Consider the following 21,853-nt stretch of genomic DNA (forward strand, 5'->3'; position numbering starts at 1 on the left):
GCGCACCTTGGAATACGAAATGGGTAAGATGACTCAAGGGGCGAAAACCGTGGAGGCCTACTACTCAGGGATAAATTCTCACTTTGCCCTGATAATACGCTGCCTGAAAAATGGTAATCAAAGCCCGGAAATCCTAGGCGCGCTCGTCGAAACTTATAGGGACAGGGCCTTGGATGTTTTCATCAGAGGCTTAAGCGGTGACCTTTCTAAGCTCCGCAGCCCGAAGAATTTGCCAGAGGCCTATGCCATCTGCTTGGAATTGCGGAATCTGGCCTCGATGAATCACGTCAACTACTCTAATAGGTCTCAACCATCCCAGTCTTACCGTCACAAGTACTCTTGGTCCCAACCTAACTATTCCTCGTATAACAACCAATACCAATATCAGAACACAGGCAGGGATTCCCAGTCCCCACAAGGATATTCCAATCCCCGAGCAATTAAAATGGAGGCCCACCAATCCGGACACTCCTATCGTTCGAACCAGAGTAATAATAATTCGAGTGTTAAGCGCAGCCCTAGCGGTTCCTCTAACCTCAACCCATTCCGGAAATCCCAAAAGTTGTATCAACTAAATGCTGCTCCGTCCTCGGCTGAGGTCGTTTCGGACCAGCATGAGAAAGAATCTGCCGGTGAGGGTTATTATGACGAAGCTGTACCTGGAAGTCAAGTTAGTCACCAACCTCCTGTGGAGGCTGGTAGTACTGGCTCAGTAAATTTTATGGCCGACGCCTCTCTAGCGTTCCATACATAGAATATGGAGCGAAAGACGGGGCAAGGCTTCAGTTCTTAATTGATACTGGAGCGAACAAAAACTTCATCAGCCCCCAAATAGCCAAGGGATGCAAGCCCTTGTTGAAACCCTTCCCGGTTCAATCCGCGGGAGGGGAGATAAAAATAACGCACCAGCTCACCGGACCTTTTTTTAGCCCCATAGGCAATGACTCCCCTGTCACTTTCTTCGTTCTTCCCGGTTTAACTGCCTTCCATGGCATTATTGGGGACGACACTTTAAAATCCCTTAAAGCAATTATTGACAGGAAAAATGACTTATTAACAATATCCCCGGGAATAAAGATTCCGCTACTCGCCATGCCTTCCTTGAATGTCCACTCTCTGATTGACAGCCAACACCCTGCAGAAGCCAAGAAGTGCCTCGAATCCTTAATTTCCGAATTCTCCATTATTTTTGAGCCACTCTCGCCAGGCGAGGCCGTGGATACGAGTGTTCAGGCGGAAATCCGAACGAATACTCAAGAGCCCATATACTCGAAAAGTTACCCTTACCCAGCCAATATGAGAGGGGAAGTGGAGAAGCAGGTCGACGAGCTCCTGCGTGAGGGGGTAATCAGGCCCTCCAAAAGCCCCTATAATTCTCCCGTCTGGGTAGTCCCGAAAAAACCCAAACCCAACGGAGAAAAGCAATACCGAATGGTGATAGATTTCAAACGTCTTAACGCAGTCACCATTTCCGACACCTATCCAATCCCTGATATAACATCTACCTTGTCCAGTCTGGGTGAGGCCAAGCTGTTTACCACCCTTGACTTGACGTCCGGGTTTCATCAAATTTACATGAAGGAATCCGACATACCTAAAACGGCATTCTCTACCCTGAACGGGAAATATGAGTTCCTGCGCCTGCCCTTCGGGTTGAAAAACGCCCCGGCAGTCTTCCAAAGGATGATCGACGACGTACTACGAGAGCATATCGGTAAAATTTGCTACGTATACATCGACGATATCATTGTCTTCAGTAAAGACTATGAGTCTCACTGGCGTAATCTTCGCGCCGTTTTTGAAAAATTGAGACAGGCCAAGCTGCAAGTAAATCTGGAAAAAACGCAGTTCCTGCGCACCCAGGTTGAGTTTCTGGGTTACGTAGTAACGGCAGAGGGAATCCGCGCAGACGGGAAGAAAGTCAAAGCCATAAAAGATATGCCCCCACCAGTAAATTTGAAGGAACTTAAAAGTTTCCTCGGAATGACATCCTATTACAGGAAATTTATCTGCGACTACGCGAAGGTCGCTAAGCCTTTGACGAACCTCACGAGGGGAGAACACGCTCAGGTTAAGGCCTCTCAATCCAAGAATATATCGATTTCACTTGACGAGGAAGGCATGAAAGCTTTTGAAGATTTGAAAACCATTCTTGCCTCTTCGGAAGTTCTGGCATTTCCGGACTTTAACAAGCCTTTCCATTTGACAACCGACGCTTCAAATTACGCAATAGGAGCTGTTCTCTCTCAGAACGACGGTGGGAAAGATCGCCCGATCGCCTATATTTCGCGGTCTCTGAACAAAACAGAGGAAAACTACGCAGTGAATGAAAAAGAAATGCTAGCGATAGTATGGGCCCTCGATAACTTACGATCTTACCTCTACGGCGCTGCGTCAATTAAAGTTTATACAGATCATCAGCCCCTGACCTTTTCACTAGGTAATCGAAACTATAATGCGAAGCTAAAGCGGTGGAAAGCGCGTATTGAAGAATACAACTGCGAGCTCATCTACAAACCAGGCAAATCTAATGTGGTCGCTGATGCCCTTTCACGCATCATCTCAAATGTAAACTACCTTAATGCCGACGCAGCTTCAGTTTCAGCAACGGACTCCATTGCTACCGTCCACAGTGCGCTTCAAGACGCATCGGACTTAATTCCTCATGTGGAAGCCCCCCTTAACGTATTTAGGAGTCAACTTGTGTTTGACCCAGACAGGTCGGAGTACTCTTGTGAAACTCCACATACAGGTTACGTGCGTCACCTGATTCCCATTGACGCCACACAAAATTTGCTGGCCTCTTTAACGAAATTCCTAAAACCATCAGTGATCAACGGCATAAAGATTCCCGAGAACTACTTACAGTCTTTACAAGAGTGCTGCCGAGAGAATTTCCCCGGGTACAAACTTCGCATTACGCAAAGGTTGGTAACCGATGTGGCAGACGAGGAGGAACTGTGTAGAGTAATAAATGTGGAGCATTCTAGGGCCCACAGGAATCCAAAGGAGATGAAGTTACAGATCCTAGAAAAATTTTATTTCCCCAGAATGGCCAGCCGCATTAGGTCGCTGGTCTCTTCTTGCCAGGCCTGTAAAATGTTTAAATATGATAGGCACCCGGCCAAGCCAAAACTACAGCTCACGCCTATCCCCAGTTACCCATGTGAAATCCTGCACATCGACCTCTTCACGATCGAAAACCTCAAATTCCTGAGTTGCATCGATAAATTCTCAAAATTTGCCAAGCTTTTCCCAATAGAATCGAAGTCGGCAGTCCACCTCCGCGAGCGGCTGACCGAAGTCCTACATTATTTCACTGCACCCGAAACAATAGTCTCAGACAACGAAAGGGGCTTACTCTGCCCCACCGTACTAAATTACTTACAATCTCTTGGAATAGCCGTCTATTACACACCTTCTCAGAAGAGTGAAGTGAATGGTCAGGTTGAAAGATTTCACTCAACCTTCCTTGAGATATACCGATGCTTAAAAAACGACAACCGTAGCCTAAAAGCAACCGAACTGGTTTTTATTGCCGTAGACAGATATAATAACTCTGTCCATTCGGTGACAAACCGTAAGCCGGTCGATATATTCTTCGATAGAACTTCAAGAATAAACTATCAGGGGCTTACCAATTTTAAAGAACAAACAGAGGAAGACATAAGAGGGCTACTCCTGTATAAACAAAAAATGTCAACCGACAGGCTTAACAAAAGTAGGACACGGCCCCTGCAATACAGTCAGGGGGACACAGTTTATGTCGCCAACAAACAAATCAAGAGTAAAGATAAACATCAATTCAAGCCAGAAGAGGTAGAGGAAAATGGTAGGGTTACGGTAAAAACTAAATCAGGAAAGACGTTTCACAAATCCCATATCAAAAGCTAAAAGACAGCCTCGCTGGGAACGCTTCACAAATCCCCTACCAGAATAAAAATTAAAAACAATAACTAAAACCAAGAAACCTTAAAGATAACAAATCATTTGGGTCTCAACAAAAAAATAAAAAAATAAATACAAAATAATGTAAAAAAAATGAAGTAAATAATGTCATAAAAACAAAAAACAAAAAAAAACAAAAAAAACATAAAAACAAAAAATCAAAACACAAAAAATTATACAAATAAGCAAGAACTATAGTTGCATTAAGTACCCAAAATAATTAATTAAGGAACAACAATTAACAAAATAAAAATTAACACCAAATAATTAATTAAGGAATAACAATTAACAAAAATAAGAATTAAAATGTCAAAGTAAACACTAAATAAAAAATGAATAACATCTCTCTCACAAGTACGGCGATTATTCAAGTCGCAACCGCCCTACATATCTTCAAGTATGACACGCCGGTCATCCCACTCCAGCAGGGCGTGGTATGGCGTGTGAACGGGGTGTTCAAACTCGCCCACGTCATGGACTTGACACAGATCCAGAGCACGGACTGGAATACCATCCTCCAGTCGCAAGAGGGCGTCATCAAAAATAATAATCAGCAGATACGAATAAATGCAAAGTTGTTCGATGCCACGCATGATTCACTACAGAAGCTCGACGTCATGATGGCGAGAGTAAACTCCATCGATGGGGAAGTCCATCTGGCGACCATATTAATGCAGAAAGCGGTGATACTGCTAAAGCAGGTCGACGAGATTACTAGGGCCTGCCAACTGGCAAAGGCATCTGTAGTAAATACAAACCTCTTAGATCAAAAAGAAGTGGAAACCATTCTAGAAGAAACCCACAGTCTGCCATACCAGAATGTAGTGGAAGCAGTGGAATTCGCAGAGCCGTCGATTCTGACTAATGGAAGCTGCATTTTATACGTGTTGGCGCTGCCCAAAGTCATCGACGTTAACTACAAGTTAATGCTCCTTTACCCTACGATTATAGAGGGTAAGCAAGTAGAGCTGGAATATAAAAAACTGGCGATGGCTCCTCAAGAAACATACGCGGTATTGGGTGACTGCCTCACTATCGGCAATACCACTGTTTGCCGAGAAAAGAATCTAAAGAGACTGGACGAGGCCGGCTGCATCCCGAGACTCTTGAAGGGAGGACACGCCCTCTGCGACCACCTAAGGAACGATCAGGAAATAGTGGACTTGGTCGACGATGGTACCCTGTTCCTGACGAATTTCAATGGAACAGTCATAACAAATTCAGGAAAACGCCAGCTAATGGGCTCCTTCATAGTGCAATACAGCAATGAGACCATCCAGATTGGCAACATGACCTATAGCAGTTATGCGTCGACGCACGTGATGGCCATGCCAGCGGTGCTTAGTAAAGTAACCGCCACAGGTTACAAACTCTCGTTAAAATATGTGCACGACTTCAGCTTGCAGAACCTAAAAAGACTGTCCACAATATCTAATAATTTCTTGTTCTCAATTTTAACAGAAACGGCGATTACCCTCATTATCGCCTCACTGCTATATGCTGTGTGGAGAAAAATAACCTCCACCAAGGGCATCCCAACGCATCGAGGCATCGTCGAACTGGAGGCACCCGCCGCCGGTCTGACCCCCGAGAAGACCTGTTGATCTGCGGGACGCAGATTTTCAAAGGGGGAAGAGTTAACAGTGAAGGGCTGGCCGCCCGACCCAACTGTTCCCCCGCTCCCCGTGCCGACTCGGCATATCAACATCCGCCGCCCGGCCACGGGAGCGCTGACCGGCCAACTTCACCTGCCCCCCGCACCCCGTGCTGACCCGGCACATTGGTACCCACCGGCCGGCGGAAAGCTGACGAGCCACCTGCCCCCCCGCACCCCGTGCCGACTCAGCACGGCGACAGACATCCGCCGGGCACGGCACATTGCCCGCTCACCGTGCAACTGGAGCACGATGAGAACTGCAAGCTCTGCAGTATTGCGAGCGCTGCCGACGCCGACGTCGGGCGGCGCCAACGAAACGCCCAGCTACCCCGAGGGCTGAAGGCCAGGCGACGACTTGGGCCAAGACAGTAGCAGTTGGACGGCGAACCAAATTAGTTATCATTACTGATCCTCTTGTACGAATTAATTAAATAATAAATACGAATTATAACGATACGAATTACGACGACTCCTATTCTGGTCTCCTGTTCTGAATCTACTGTGGGAATGAATAGGTACAAGTATAAACCGGGGTCGTAGCTCCGCCATAGGGAGTCGAATTATGGCGGGGCTCCCCTCATGTCCTTACCAAGGACTTAACTTGTATGTAAGTAGACAATTATGTGTCGCGGCGGCAGCGGAACTATGCAAAGTGCAAAAATGAAATGCACAAAAAAATACGGACACTGGTTTACAAATTTTTTGCAATATTTTATTCTTTATTTATTATATTTTTTTGATTTTCTTGGTTTTAAATATTTTTTAAAATGTTGTATGTAATGATTTTTGTATGTGGAATGTATGTATGTGTATAATATATATGTTTTATATGGAGAAAATATATGGATTTATAATATAATAATATATATGTATATATATGGACGTTAGCGGACTGTATTTTGATTATTAGTAATTTTTATTTTGGAATTTTATTTTCTATCGTGCTTAATAAAGTAAGCCGATATGTATGGACATATGTATGTAATTTGTGTTCTCATGTAGGAACCGTTTTGTACATTGATGTACGGATAAATGCCAATATCTATAGAGGAAAGCGGAATAACAAGAATATGGCGACGTTCAAAACGGAGACGGATTGAAAATTTGCAAATTGTAGGAAATGGAATTCCTCAACTGCCGTTGTCAGGAAAACTCGCACTTGGAGTCGACACGGAAAATTAATCTTGCAGCAGAGTGACCGAAATTAAATGTTCGGACTACTGCTGAAGATCGGCAGCGAGGGGGGCGACGGAATACGGAGTACTTATCTTGGAAGCAGAAAACGCCGAGAACTGCTGGTGAAGCGGAGTTGTAGAAAAAATCCGGAATCCAAAATCCGGCTCTGTAGGACCAAAGTGTTCGCGCCGCAGTCGTAAACACCAAAGAAAAAAGTCACCACCAAAATGAATAGAAATACGAAAGTAGGAGGCCCGGGGGCGTGGTTAATTTCTATGTTAAACGACCGTGGACATGGTCCTCTTTATTTGGCTTCAGTATAGGAATAATTACAAGCGGGAGCGGGAGATCAAAATAGGAGTGCGCGAGCGGCCGAAGCATCAGCTTGGAGAGCGAGAGCGCAAGCGGAGGAGCTTTGGACTGGAAGTCCGGAGGGAGAGGGAGAGAAAGAGAGAGCGCACTGCCTCCCGAAATTAAGCGCCTTTCTGGCGTGAACAATTATATTATGAAAACATATAGCTGGAAAAATATGCATATGAAAATATTATATTATGAAAACGTATAGCTGGAAAAAATACATATGGAAATATTATATTATAAAAAATAAAGTTGGATAAAATACATATGGAAATATGATATAATGAGAAAATAAAGTTGGAAAAAATACATATGGAAATATGATAAAATGAGAAAATAAAGTTGGAAAATATACATATGGAAATATTATATTATGAAAACGTATAGCTGGAAAAAATAAATATAGAAATATTATATTATGGAAGCGAATATCTGGAAAAAATACATATGGAAATATTATATTATGAAAACGTATAGCTGGAAAAATATACATATAAAAAATATTATATTATGAAAACGTATAGCTGGAAAAATATACATATGAAAAAATTATATTATGAAAACGTATAGCTGGAAAAAATAAATATGGAAATATTATGTTATGAAAACGTATAGCTGGAAAAATATCCATATGAAAATATTATATTATGAAAACGTATAGCTGGAAAAAATACTTATGGAAATATTATATTATAAAAAATAAAGTTGGATAAAATACATATGGAAATATGATATAATGAGAAAATAAAGTTGGAAAAAATACATATGGAAATATGATAAAATGAGAAAATAATGCTGGAAAAAATACATATGGAAATATTATATTATGAAAACGTATAGCTGGAAAAAATAAATATGGAAATATTATATTATGAAAACGTATAGCTGGAAAAATATACATATGAAAATATTATATTATGGAAACGAATAGCTGGAAAAAATACATATGGAAATATTATATTATAAAAAATAAAGTTGGATAAAATACATATGGAAATATGATATAATGAGAAAATAAAGTTGGAAGAAATACATATGGAAATATGATAAAATGAGAAAATAAAGTTGGAAAAAATACATATGGGAATATTATATTATGAAAACGTATAGCTGGAAAAAATACATATGGAAATATTATATTATGAAAACATATAGCTGGAAAAATATACATATGAAAATATTATATTATGAAAACGTATAGCTGGAAAAAATACATATGGAAATATTATATTATAAAAAATAAAGTTGGATAAAATACATATGGAAATATGATATAATGAGAAAATAAAGTTGGAAAAAATAAATATGGAAATATTATATTATGAAAACGTATAGCTGGAAAAAATACATATGGAAATATGATAAAATGATAAAATAAAGTTGGAAAAAATACATATGGAAAAATTATATTATGAAAACGTATAGCTGATAAAATATACATATGGAAATATTATATTATGAAAACGTATAGCTGGAAAAAATACATATGGAAATATTATATTATAAAAACGTATAGCTGGAAAAATATACATATGAAAATATTATATTATGAAAACGTACAGCTGGAAAAAATACATATGGAAATATTATATTATGAAAACGTATAGCTGGAAAAATATACATATGGAAATATTATATTATGAAAACGTATAGCTGGAAAAAATACATATGGAAAAATTATATTATGAAAACGTATAGCTGGAAAAAATATATATGGAAATATTATAAAATGAGAAAATAAAGTTGGGAAAAATACATATGGAAATATTATATTATGAAAACGTATAGCTGGAAAAAATAAATATGGAAATATTATATTATGAAAACATATAGTTGGAAAAATATACATATGAAAATATTATATTATGAAAACGTATAGCTGGAAAAAATACATATGGAAATATTATATTATAAAAAATAAAGTTGGATAAAATACATATGGAAATATGATATAATGAGAAAATAAAGTTGGAAAAAATACATATGGAAATATGATAAAATGAGAAAATAAAGTTGGAAAATATACATATGGAAATATTATATTATGAAAACGTATAGCTGGAAAAAATAAATATAGAAATATTATATTATGGAAGCGAATATCTGGAAAAAATACATATGGAAATATTATATTATGAAAACGTATAGCTGGAAAAATATACATATAAAAAATATTATATTATGAAAACGTATAGCTGGAAAAATATACATATGAAAAAATTATATTATGAAAACGTATAGCTGGAAAAAATAAATATGGAAATATTATGTTATGAAAACGTATAGCTGGAAAAATATCCATATGAAAATATTATATTATGAAAACGTATAGCTGGAAAAAATACTTATGGAAATATTATATTATAAAAAATAAAGTTGGATAAAATACATATGGAAATATGATATAATGAGAAAATAAAGTTGGAAAAAATACATATGGAAATATGATAAAATGAGAAAATAATGCTGGAAAAAATACATATGGAAATATTATATTATGAAAACGTATAGCTGGAAAAAATAAATATGGAAATATTATATTATGAAAACGTATAGCTGGAAAAATATACATATGAAAATATTATATTATGGAAACGAATAGCTGGGAAAAATACATATGGAAATATTATATTATAAAAAATAAAGTTGGATAAAATACATATGGAAATATGATATAATGAGAAAATAAAGTTGGAAGAAATACATATGGAAATATGATAAAATGAGAAAATAAAGTTGGAAAAAATACATATGGGAATATTATATTATGAAAACGTATAGCTGGAAAAAATACATATGGAAATATTATATTATGAAAACATATAGCTGGAAAAATATACATATGAAAATATTATATTATGAAAACGTATAGCTGGAAAAAATACATATGGAAATATTATATTATAAAAAATAAAGTTGGATAAAATACATATGGAAATATGATATAATGAGAAAATAAAGTTGGAAAAAATAAATATGGAAATATTATATTATGAAAACGTATAGCTGGAAAAAATACATATGGAAATATGATAAAATGATAAAATAAAGTTGGAAAAAATACATATGGAAAAATTATATTATGAAAACGTATAGCTGATAAAATATACATATGGAAATATTATATTATGAAAACGTATAGCTGGAAAAAATACATATGGAAATATTATATTATAAAAACGTATAGCTGGAAAAATATACATATGAAAATATTATATTATGAAAACGTATAGCTGGAAAAAATACATATGGAAATATTATATTATGAAAACGTATAGCTGGAAAAATATACATATGGAAATATTATATTATGAAAACGTATAGCTGGAAAAAATACATATGGAAAAATTATATTATGAAAACGTATAGCTGGAAAAAATATATATGGAAATATTATAAAATGAGAAAATAAAGTTGGGAAAAATACATATGGAAATATTATATTATGAAAACGTATAGCTGGAAAAAATAAATATGGAAATATTATATTATGAAAACATATAGTTGGAAAAATATACATATGAAAATATTATATTATGAAAACGTATAGCTGGAAAAAATACATATGGAAATATTATATTATAAAAAATAAAGTTGGATAAAATACATATGGAAATATGATATAATGAGAAAATAAAGTTGGAAAAAATACATATGGAAATATGATAAAATGAGAAAATAAAGTTGGAAAAAATACATATGGAAATATTATATTATGAAAACGTATAGCTGGAAAAAATAAATATAGAAATATTATATTATGGAAACGAATAGCTGGAAAAAAAACATATGGAAATATTATATTATAAAAAATAAAGTTGGAAAAAATACATATGGAAATATGATATAATGAGAAAATAAAGTTGGAAAAAATACATATGGAAATATGATAAAATGAGAAAATAAAGTTGGAAAAAATACATATGGAAATATTATATTATGAAAACGTATAGCTGGAAAAAATACATATGGAAATATGATATAATGAGAAAATAAAGTTGGAAAAAATACATATGGAAATATGATAAAATGAGAAAATAAAGTTGGAAAAAATACATATGGAAATATTATATTATGAAAACGTATAGCTGGAAAAAATAAATATGGAAATATTATATTATGAAAACATATAGCTGGAAAACTATACATATGAAAATAATATATTATGAAAACGTATAGCTGGAAAAAATACATATGGAAATATTATATTATGAAAACGTATAGGTGGAAAAAATAAATATAGAAATATTATATTATGGAAACGAATAGCTGGAAAAAATACATATGGAAATATTATATTATAAAAAATAAAGTTGGAAAAAATACATATGGAAATATTATATTATGAAAACGTATAGCTGGAAAAATATACATATAAAAAATATTATATTATGAAAACGTATAGCTGGAAAAATATACATATGAAAATATTATATTATGAAAACGTATAGCTGGAAAAAATACTTATGGAAATATTATGTTATGAAAACGTATAGCTGGAAAAATATCCATATGAAAATATTATATTATGAAAACGTATAGCTGGAAAAAATACATATGGAAATATTATATTATAAAAAATAAAGTTGGATAAAATACATATGGAAATATGATATAATGAGAAAATAAAGTTGGAAAAAATACATATGGAAATATGATAAAATGAGAAAATAAAGTTGGAAAAAATACATATGGAAATATTATATTATGAAAACGTATAGCTGGAAAAAATAAATATGGAAATATTATATTATGAAAACGTATAGCTGGAAAAATATACATATGAAAATATTATATTATGGAAACGAATAGCTGGAAAAAATACATATGGAAATATTATATTATAAAAAATAAAGTTGGATAAAATACATATGGAAATATGATATAATGAGAAAATAAAGTTGGAAAAAATACATATGGAAATATGATATAATGAGAAAATAAAGTTGGAAAAAATACATATGGAAATATTATATTATGAAAACGTATAGCTGGAAAAATATACATATGAAAATATTATATTATGAAAACGTTTAGCTGGAAAAAATACATATGGAAATATTATATTATAAAAAATAAAGTTGGATAAAATAAATATGGAAATATGATATAATTAGAAAATAAAGTTGGAAAAAATACATATGGAATTATTATATTATGAAAACGTATAGCTGGAAAAAATACATATGGAAATATGATAAAATGAGAAAATAAAGTTGGAAAAAATACATATGGAAAAATTATATTATGAAAACGTATAGCTGATAAAATATACATATGGAAATATTATATTATGAAAACGTATAGCTGGAAAAAATACATATGGAAATATTATATTATAAAAACGTATAGCTGGAAAAATATACATATGAAAATATTATATTATGAAAACGTATAGCTGGAAAAAATACATATGGAAATATTATATTCTGAAAACGTATAGCTGGAAAAATATACATATGAAAATATTATATTATGAAAACGTATAGCTGGAAAAAATACATATGGAAATATTATATTATGAAAACGTATAGCTGGAAAAATATACATATGAAAATATTATATTATGAAAACGCATAGCTGGAAAAAATACATATGGAAATATTATATTATAAAAAATAAAGTTGGATAAAATACATATGGAAATATGATAAAATGAGAAAATAAAGTTGGAAAAAATACATATGGAAATATTATATTATAAAAACGTATAGCTGGAAAAATATACATATGAAAATATTATATTATGAAAACGTATAGCTGGAAAAAATACATATGGAAATATTATATTATGAAAACGTATAGCTGGAAAAATATACATATGGAAATATTATATTATGAAAACGTATAGCTGGAAAAAATACATATGGAAAAATTATATTATGAAAACGTATAGCTGGAAAAAATATATATGGAAATATTATAAAATGAGAAAATAAAGTTGGGAAAAATACATATGGAAATATTATATTATGAAAACGTATAGCTGGAAAAAATAAATATGGAAATATTATATTATGAAAACATATAGCTGGAAAAATATACATATGAAAATATTATATTATGAAAACGTATAGCTGGAAAAAATACATATGGAAATATTATATTATAAAAAATAAAGTTGGATAAAATACATATGGAAATATGATATAATGAGAAAATAAAGTTGGAAAAAATACATATGGAAATATGATAAAATGAGAAAATAAAGTTGGAAAAAATACATATGGAAATATTATATTATGAAAACGTATAGCTGGAAAAAATAAATATAGAAATATTATATTATGGAAACGAATAGCTGGAAAAAATACATATGGAAATATTATATTATAAAAAATAAAGTTGGAAAAAATACATATGGAAATATGATATAATGAGAAAATAAAGTTGGAAAAAATACATATGGAAATATGATAAAATGAGAAAATAAAGTTGGAAAAAATACATATGGAAATATTATATTATGAAAACGTATAGCTGGAAAAAATACATATGGAAATATGATATAATGAGAAAATAAAGTTGGAAAAAATACATATGGAAATATGATAAAATGAGAAAATAAAGTTGGAAAAAATACATATGGAAATATTATATTATGAAAACATATAGCTGGAAAACTATACATATGAAAATAATATATTATGAAAACGTATAGCTGGAAAAAATACATATGGAAATATTATATTATAAAAAATAAAGTTGGATAAAATACATATGGAAATATGATATAATGAGAAAATAAAGTTGGAAAAAATACATATGGAAATATGATAAAATGAGAAAATAAAGTTGGAAAAAATACATATGGAAATATTATATTATGATAACGTATAGGTGGAAAAAATAAATATAGAAATATTATATTATGGAAACGAATAGCTGGAAAAAATACATATGGAAATATTATATTATAAAAAATAAAGTTGGAAAAAATACATATGGAAATATTATATTATGAAAACGTATAGCTGGAAAAATATACATATAAAAAATATTATATTATGAAAACGTATAGCTGGAAAAATATACATATGAAAATATTATATTATGAAAACGTATAGCTGGAAAAAATAAATATGGAAATATTATGTTATGAAAACGTATAGCTGGAAAAATATCCATATGAAAATATTATATTATGAAAACGTATAGCTGGAAAAAATACATATGGAAATATTATATTATAAAAAATAAAGTTGGATAAAATACATATGGAAATATGATATAATGAGAAAATAAAGTTGGAAAAAATACATATGGAAATATGATAAAATGAGAAAATAATGCTGGAAAAAATACATATGGAAATATTATATTATGAAAACGTATAGCTGGAAAAAATAAATATGGAAATATTATATTATGAAAACGTATAGCTGGAAAAATATACATATGAAAATATTATATTATGGAAACGAATAGCTGGAAAAAATACATATGGAAATATTATATTATAAAAAATAAAGTTGGATAAAATACATATGGAAATATGATATAATGAGAAAATAAAGTTGGAAAAAATACATATGGAAATATGATAAAATGAGAAAATAAAGTTGGAAAAAATACATATGGAAATATTATATTATGAAAACATATAGCTGGAAAAATATACATATGAAAATATTATATTATGAAAACGTATAGCTGGAAAAAATACATATGGAAATATTATATTATAAAAAATAAAGTTGGATAAAATACATATGGAAATATGATATAATTAGAAAATAAAGTTGGAAAAAATACATATGGAATTATTATATTATGAAAACGTATAGCTGGAAAAAATACATATGGAAATATGATAAAATGAGAAAATAAAGTTGGAAAAAATACATATGGAAAAATTATATTATGAAAACGTATAGCTGATAAAATATACATATGGAAATATTATATTATGAAAACGTATAGCTGGAAAAAATACATATGGAAATATTATATTATAAAAACGTATAGCTGGAAAAATATACATATGAAAATATTATATTATGAAAACGTATAGCTGGAAAAAATACATATGGAAATATTATATTATGAAAACGTATAGCTGGAAAAATATACATATGAAAATATTATATTATGAAAACGTATAGCTGGAAAAAATACATATGGAAATATTATATTATGAAAACGTATAGCTGGAAAAATATACATATGAAAATATTATATTATGAAAACGTATAGCTGGAAAAAATACATATGGAAATATTATATTATAAAAAATAAAGTTGGATAAAATACATATGGAAATATGATAAAATGAGAAAATAAAGTTGGAAAAAATACATATGGAAATATTATATTATGAAAACGTATAGCTGATAAAATATACATATGGAAATATTATATTATGAATACGTATAGCTGGAAAAAATACATATGGAAATATTATATTATAAAAACGTATAGCTGGAAAAATATACATATGAAAATATTATATTATGAAAACGTATAGCTGGAAAAAATACATATGGAAATATTATATTATGAAAACGTATAGCTGGAAAAATATACATATGGAAATATTATATTATGAAAACGTATAGCTGGAAAAAATACATATGGAAATATTATATTATGAAAACGTATAGCTGGAAAAATATACATATGAAAATATTATATTATGAAAACGTATAGCTGGAAAAAATACATATGGAAATATTATATTATGAAAACGTATAGCTGGAAAAATATACATATGGAAATATTATATTATGAAAACGTATAGCTGGAAAAATATACATATGAAAATATTATATTATGAAAACGTATAGCTGGAAAAAATACATATGGAAATATTATATTATGAAAACGTATAGCTGGAAAAATATACATATGAAAATATTATATTATGAAAACGTATAGCTGGAAAAAATACATATGGAAATATTATATTATAAAAAAAAAAGTTGGATAAAATACATATGGAAATATGATAAAATGAGAAAATAAAGTTGGAAAAAATACATATGGAAATATTATATTATGAAAACGTATAGCTGATAAAATATACATATGGAAATATTATATTATGAATACGTATAGCTGGAAAAAATACATATGGAAATATTATATTATAAAAACGTATAGCTGGAAAAATATACATATGAAAATATTATATTATGAAAACGTATAGCTGGAAAAAATACATATGGAAATATTATATTATGAAAACGTATAGCTGGAAAAATATACATATGGAAATATTATATTATGAAAACGTATAGCTGGAAAAAATACATATGGAAATATTATATTATGAAAACGTATAGCTGGAAAAATATACATATGAAAATATTATATTATGAAAACGTATAGCTGGAAAAAATACATATGGAAATATTATATTATGAAAACGTATAGCTGGAAAAATATACATATGAAAATATTATATTATGAAAAATAAAGTTGGATAAAGTACATATGGAAATATGATATAATGAGAAAATAAGTTGGAAAAAATACATATGGAAATATTATATTATGAAAACGTATAGCTGGAAAAAATACATATGGAAATATGATATAATGAGAAAATAAAGTTGGAAAAAATACATATGGAAATATTATATTATGAAAACTTAAAGTTGTAAAGTTTTATAATATAATATATATAGTCGTATTATATGAAATATGCAATTATTTTAAAATATATGGGTATTTTGATACGATTATAGAGATTTTCTCTATGTATACCATTTTCCCCAGGCCATTTGGCCTGGTGCCAGACAGCGGGGCCAAAAACCTATATAGGGTAGGCAGTGGTTGTCGACCGGTCATTGTTCAAAATATTTGCTTCGCATATATTTTGTTCAATAATATGAAATATTTTATAATATAATATAAAATAATAGTCGTATTATATGAAATATGCAAACATTTTGAAATATTTGTGTATTTTGATACGATTATAGAGATTTTCTCTATGTATACCATTTTCCCCATACGATAAATGGCCTGGTGCCAGACAGCGGGGCCAAAAACCTATATAGGGTAGGCAGTGGTTGCCGACCGGTCATTGTTAAAAATTTTTGCTTCGCATATATTTTGTTCAATAATATGAAATATTGATGGTATTATATGAAATATGCAAACATTTTATATGTTTGTGCATTTCAGTACCATATTAAATAATTTTCTCTATTTATATAGGGAAACTATACGGTGGGTGGAAAATGCAGTTATAAATACCCGTTTTCAAGACATCGGTGCAAAAAACCTATATAAGATGGGCAGTGGTTGTCCATCAAGTATAATACAAAATGTCATGTGATTTCATATATTTTTGATTATACTAATATTAAATGGTTTAAATCATAAATAATATCGTTATAAAATTTGTTATCTAAGTTTCTTAGATTTTTGGCTTAGTGCGATATATATTTATTATAAAAAGATAATAGAGTTGAAACAAAGGCCAAAATTGAATAACAATTCTAGTTTCCAATTATTATCGTTAAATTATGGCGGTAGGCAGATATAATTTATATTATTTATATTTATATCAAAAAATGTGTTGCATTAATATTAATTTTTAGTATTATTGTATTCACATATCACAATATGATTTAAGTTTCATTTTTATATGTAACTTTTTCATATGTTCTTGGTTTTATATTAATATATTACCATGAGAAATGCTTTTACGAAAATAATAAATTTTAAATTTATTATCAAATTGCAAATGATTTAATTCAATATTAATATTGATTAAACAAAATTGTATGGGTGATACAATTATGTATGTTGGAAATAAAATGATATTTTTGAATGAAATATATGCATATATAAAAAATGTATTAAAATTAAAAACATAAATTTATATGAATACAAATGCTGCGAATACGATTGCTATATAATTATGGCCGTATTCGATGAGAAAAAGAAAAATATATATTGATAAAATCTGTATACAAATATTTATATTGCTAATTTCTATTCACTAATATGAAATGAAATATGAAATAAAAAAAACATTATTCTGGTTGATCCTGCCAGTAGTTATATGCTTGTCTCAAAGATTAAGCCATGCATGTCTAAGTACACACGAATTAAAAGTGAAACCGCAAAAGGCTCATTATATCAGTTATGGTTCCTTAGATCGTTAACAGTTACTTGGATAACTGTGGTAATTCTAGAGCTAATACATGCAATTAAAACATTAACCTTATGGGACATGTGCTTTTATTAGGCTAAAACCAAGCGATCGCAAGATCGTTACTTTGGTTGAACTCTAGATAACATGCAGATCGTATGGTCTTGTACCGACGACAGATCTTTCAAATGTCTGCCCTATCAACTTTTGATGGTAGTATCTAGGACTACCATGGTTGCAACGGGTAACGGGGAATCAGGGTTCGATTCCGGAGAGGGAGCCTGAGAAACGGCTACCACATCTAAGGAAGGCAGCAGGTGCGTAAATTACCCACTCCCAGCTCGGGGAGGTAGTGACGAAAAATAACAATACAGGACTCATATCCGAGGCCCTGTAATTGGAATGAGTACACTTTAAATCCTTTAACAAGGACCAATTGGAGGGCAAGTCTGGTGCCAGCAGCCGCGGTAATTCCAGCTCCAATAGCGTATATTAAAGTTGTTGCGGTTAAAACGTTCGTAGTTGAACTTGTGCTTCATACGGGTAGTACAACTTACAATTGTGGTTAGTACTATACCTTTATGTATGTAAGCGTATTACCGGTGGAGTTCTTATGTATGTTAAAATACTTGTATTTTTTCATATGTTCCTCCTATTTAAAAACCTGCATTAGTGCTCTTAAATGAGTGTTATTGTGAGCCGGTACAATTACTTTGAACAAATTAGAGTGCTTAAAGCAGGCTTCAAATGCCTGAATATTCTGTGCATGGGATAATGAAATAAGACCTCTGTTCTGCTTTCATTGGTTTTCAGATCAAGAGGTAATGATTAATAGAAGCAGTTTGGGGGCATTAGTATTACGACGCGAGAGGTGAAATTCTTGGACCGTCGTAAGACTAACTTAAGCGAAAGCATTTGCCAAAGATGTTTTCATTAATCAAGAACGAAAGTTAGAGGTTCGAAGGCGATCAGATACCGCCCTAGTTCTAACCATAAACGATGCCAGCTAGCAATTGGGTGTAGCTACTTTTATGGCTCTCTCAGTCGCTTCCCGGGAAACCAAAGCTTTTGGGCTCCGGGGGAAGTATGGTTGCAAAGCTGAAACTTAAAGGAATTGACGGAAGGGCACCACCAGGAGTGGAGCCTGCGGCTTAATTTGACTCAACACGGGAAAACTTACCAGGTCCGAACATAAGTGTGTAAGACAGATTGATAGCTCTTTCTCGAATCTATGGGTGGTGGTGCATGGCCGTTCTTAGTTCGTGGAGTGATTTGTCTGGTTAATTCCGATAACGAACGAGACTCAAATATATTAAATAGATATCTTCAGGATTATGGTGTTGAAGCTTATATAGCCTTCATTCATGGTTGCAGTAAAATGTATATTGTGTTTGAATGTGTTTATATAAGTGGAGCCGTACCTGTTGGTTTGTCCCATTATAAGGACACTAGCTTCTTAAATGGACAAATTGCGTCTAGCAATAATGAGATTGAGCAATAACAGGTCTGTGATGCCCTTAGATGTCCTGGGCTGCACGCGCGCTACAATGAAAGTATCAACGTGTATTTCCTAGACCGAGAGGTCCGGGTAAACCGCTGAACCACTTTCATGCTTGGGATTGTGAACTGAAACTGTTCACATGAACTTGGAATTCCCAGTAAGTGTGAGTCATTAACTCGCATTGATTACGTCCCTGCCCTTTGTACACACCGCCCGTCGCTACTACCGATTGAATTATTTAGTGAGGTCTCCGGACGTGATCACTGTGACGCCTTGTGTGTTACGGTTGTTTCGCAAAAGTTGACCGAACTTGATTATTTAGAGGAAGTAAAAGTCGTAACAAGGTTTCCGTAGGTGAACCTGCGGAAGGATCATTATAGTATATAATTTTCCTTACCGTTAATATATAATATTATTAATAATATTAATGAAATTGCCAAAGAAAAAAAATTAACATTGTAAACAGCAACCAAGCAAAGCTGAATGTTAAATGAATAATAAAAATCAATTAATGGAAAATAAAAAATTTGCGTGTATATGGACCATAATATACAGGCGTTGCGTAATGTATTGTTCATTATTATTATGCGCATACATTGGTTAATGCAACAATCTGAAATGCATAATGTTGTACCTGGTTATTCAGGTTAATGTTTTATATAAAATTACACCAATATATTATATCGAAACCAAAAAGGCTTATATTATAAAAATGATTAAAACTACAGATATGTATATTGTTTATATGAAACTAAGACTTTTCGCAACATTTATTTTGGATTTAAAAAAAAAAAAATTACAATGTTAAATTTATTGAAGGAATTGATATATGCCAGTAAAATGGTGTATTTTTAATTTCTTTCAATAAAAACATTTCTGATGATATATATAAACCAAATTATTAAAACTCTAAGCGGTGGATCACTCGGCTCATGGGTCGATGAAGAACGCAGCAAACTGTGCGTCATCGTGTGAACTGCAGGACACATGAACATCGACATTTTGAACGCATATCGCAGTCCATGCTGTTATGTACTTTAATTAATTTTAAAGTGCTGCTTGGACTACATATGGTTGAGGGTTGTAAGACTATGCAAAATAAGTTGTTCATAAATTTCATTGTATGAATTTTATAAGCACATGGTATATTATTGGATATAATAATTTTTAAATTTTTATATTCATAATATTAAAAATTATATGAAAAACATTATTCTCACATTGTTGTAAATATTTGAATGTGAAAACGAAGAGAAATATTTTCTTTTTTTAAATCAAATAATACTGAGAAATGTCTAGCATAAAAAATATGAAAATATTTTTCATCTTGGATTGTCTCTTATTAATGATGAAAAATTGAAAAACCGTTGTAAATGTTATTCAGGCCTGCTCCGGTAATCGTAAAATTTTTTCGATTTCGTTTTGGGCGAAAACGAACCGTTTTCGTTTTTAGCTGCTCCGGTTTTCGGCAAATTTCTGCTATCGGATGTTTCGTTTTCTCATCGTTTCTCACTGCTCAAGCAGCTAACTTGTGTTGTTGGTAATAAGCAAACAACGTAAAGTACTGCCTATTATATTTACAATTGCCCTTTATCTAAGCCAGAAAAAGGCAAAAAATGGTAGAATTAAGCAAATCCAGGCACCTAAGATGCTGCCACACTTTTCACAGTTTTAATTCCGGTGGTCTCAAATAATTATTTGGTTAATTTGGACCATTTAAGTAATCACATTAAATAGCATTAATTATAAACAACCATTTTGGCGGTCCTTTAAATTTATTAATGAAATTATTTATATTTTATAAGTATTTTTAACTGGCTGTTTCGTTCCACCAACAGTATGGCAACCTTAGCGATAACTTTTTGCGGTGAACTTATCGACCTATCGCCAAAACGAGAAAACTGGGTGAACACGGCAAAAATTTTGTTGTCAAATCTGAGGTGGGGTCAGAAATAAATTTTTTAAAAAATAACTACCTGCCAGAATGATCTTATGGTGTTGTGGAATAAACATCAATATACCACTGAGTAAACTATTTTTTTCCTTTTGTAAATAAGATCTGAATTCATATAAAAAAAGCCATTTACTTTTCATTCCGGCCAGAAAA

The 21,853-nt window shown here is 31.4% G+C and overlaps 2 non-coding genes across 2 annotated transcripts; both read left to right on the plus strand.

Moving 5' to 3' along the window:
* Positions 1-18,128: 18,128 nt before the first annotated feature.
* Positions 18,129-20,123, plus strand: LOC121502540 (small subunit ribosomal RNA). The gene has a single exon (XR_005991048.2). It is a non-coding gene; the product is annotated as a small subunit ribosomal RNA (ribosomal RNA).
* A 528-nt stretch (positions 20,124-20,651) lies between these two features.
* LOC121502539 (5.8S ribosomal RNA) lies at positions 20,652-20,830 on the plus strand. The gene has a single exon (XR_005991047.1). It is a non-coding gene; the product is annotated as a 5.8S ribosomal RNA (ribosomal RNA).
* The last annotated feature ends 1,023 nt before the right edge of the window (positions 20,831-21,853 follow it).

This window comes from Drosophila kikkawai, unplaced genomic scaffold, assembly GCF_030179895.1.
Source record: "Drosophila kikkawai strain 14028-0561.14 unplaced genomic scaffold, DkikHiC1v2 scaffold_31, whole genome shotgun sequence".
Lineage (NCBI taxonomy): Eukaryota > Metazoa > Arthropoda > Insecta > Diptera > Drosophilidae > Drosophila > Drosophila kikkawai.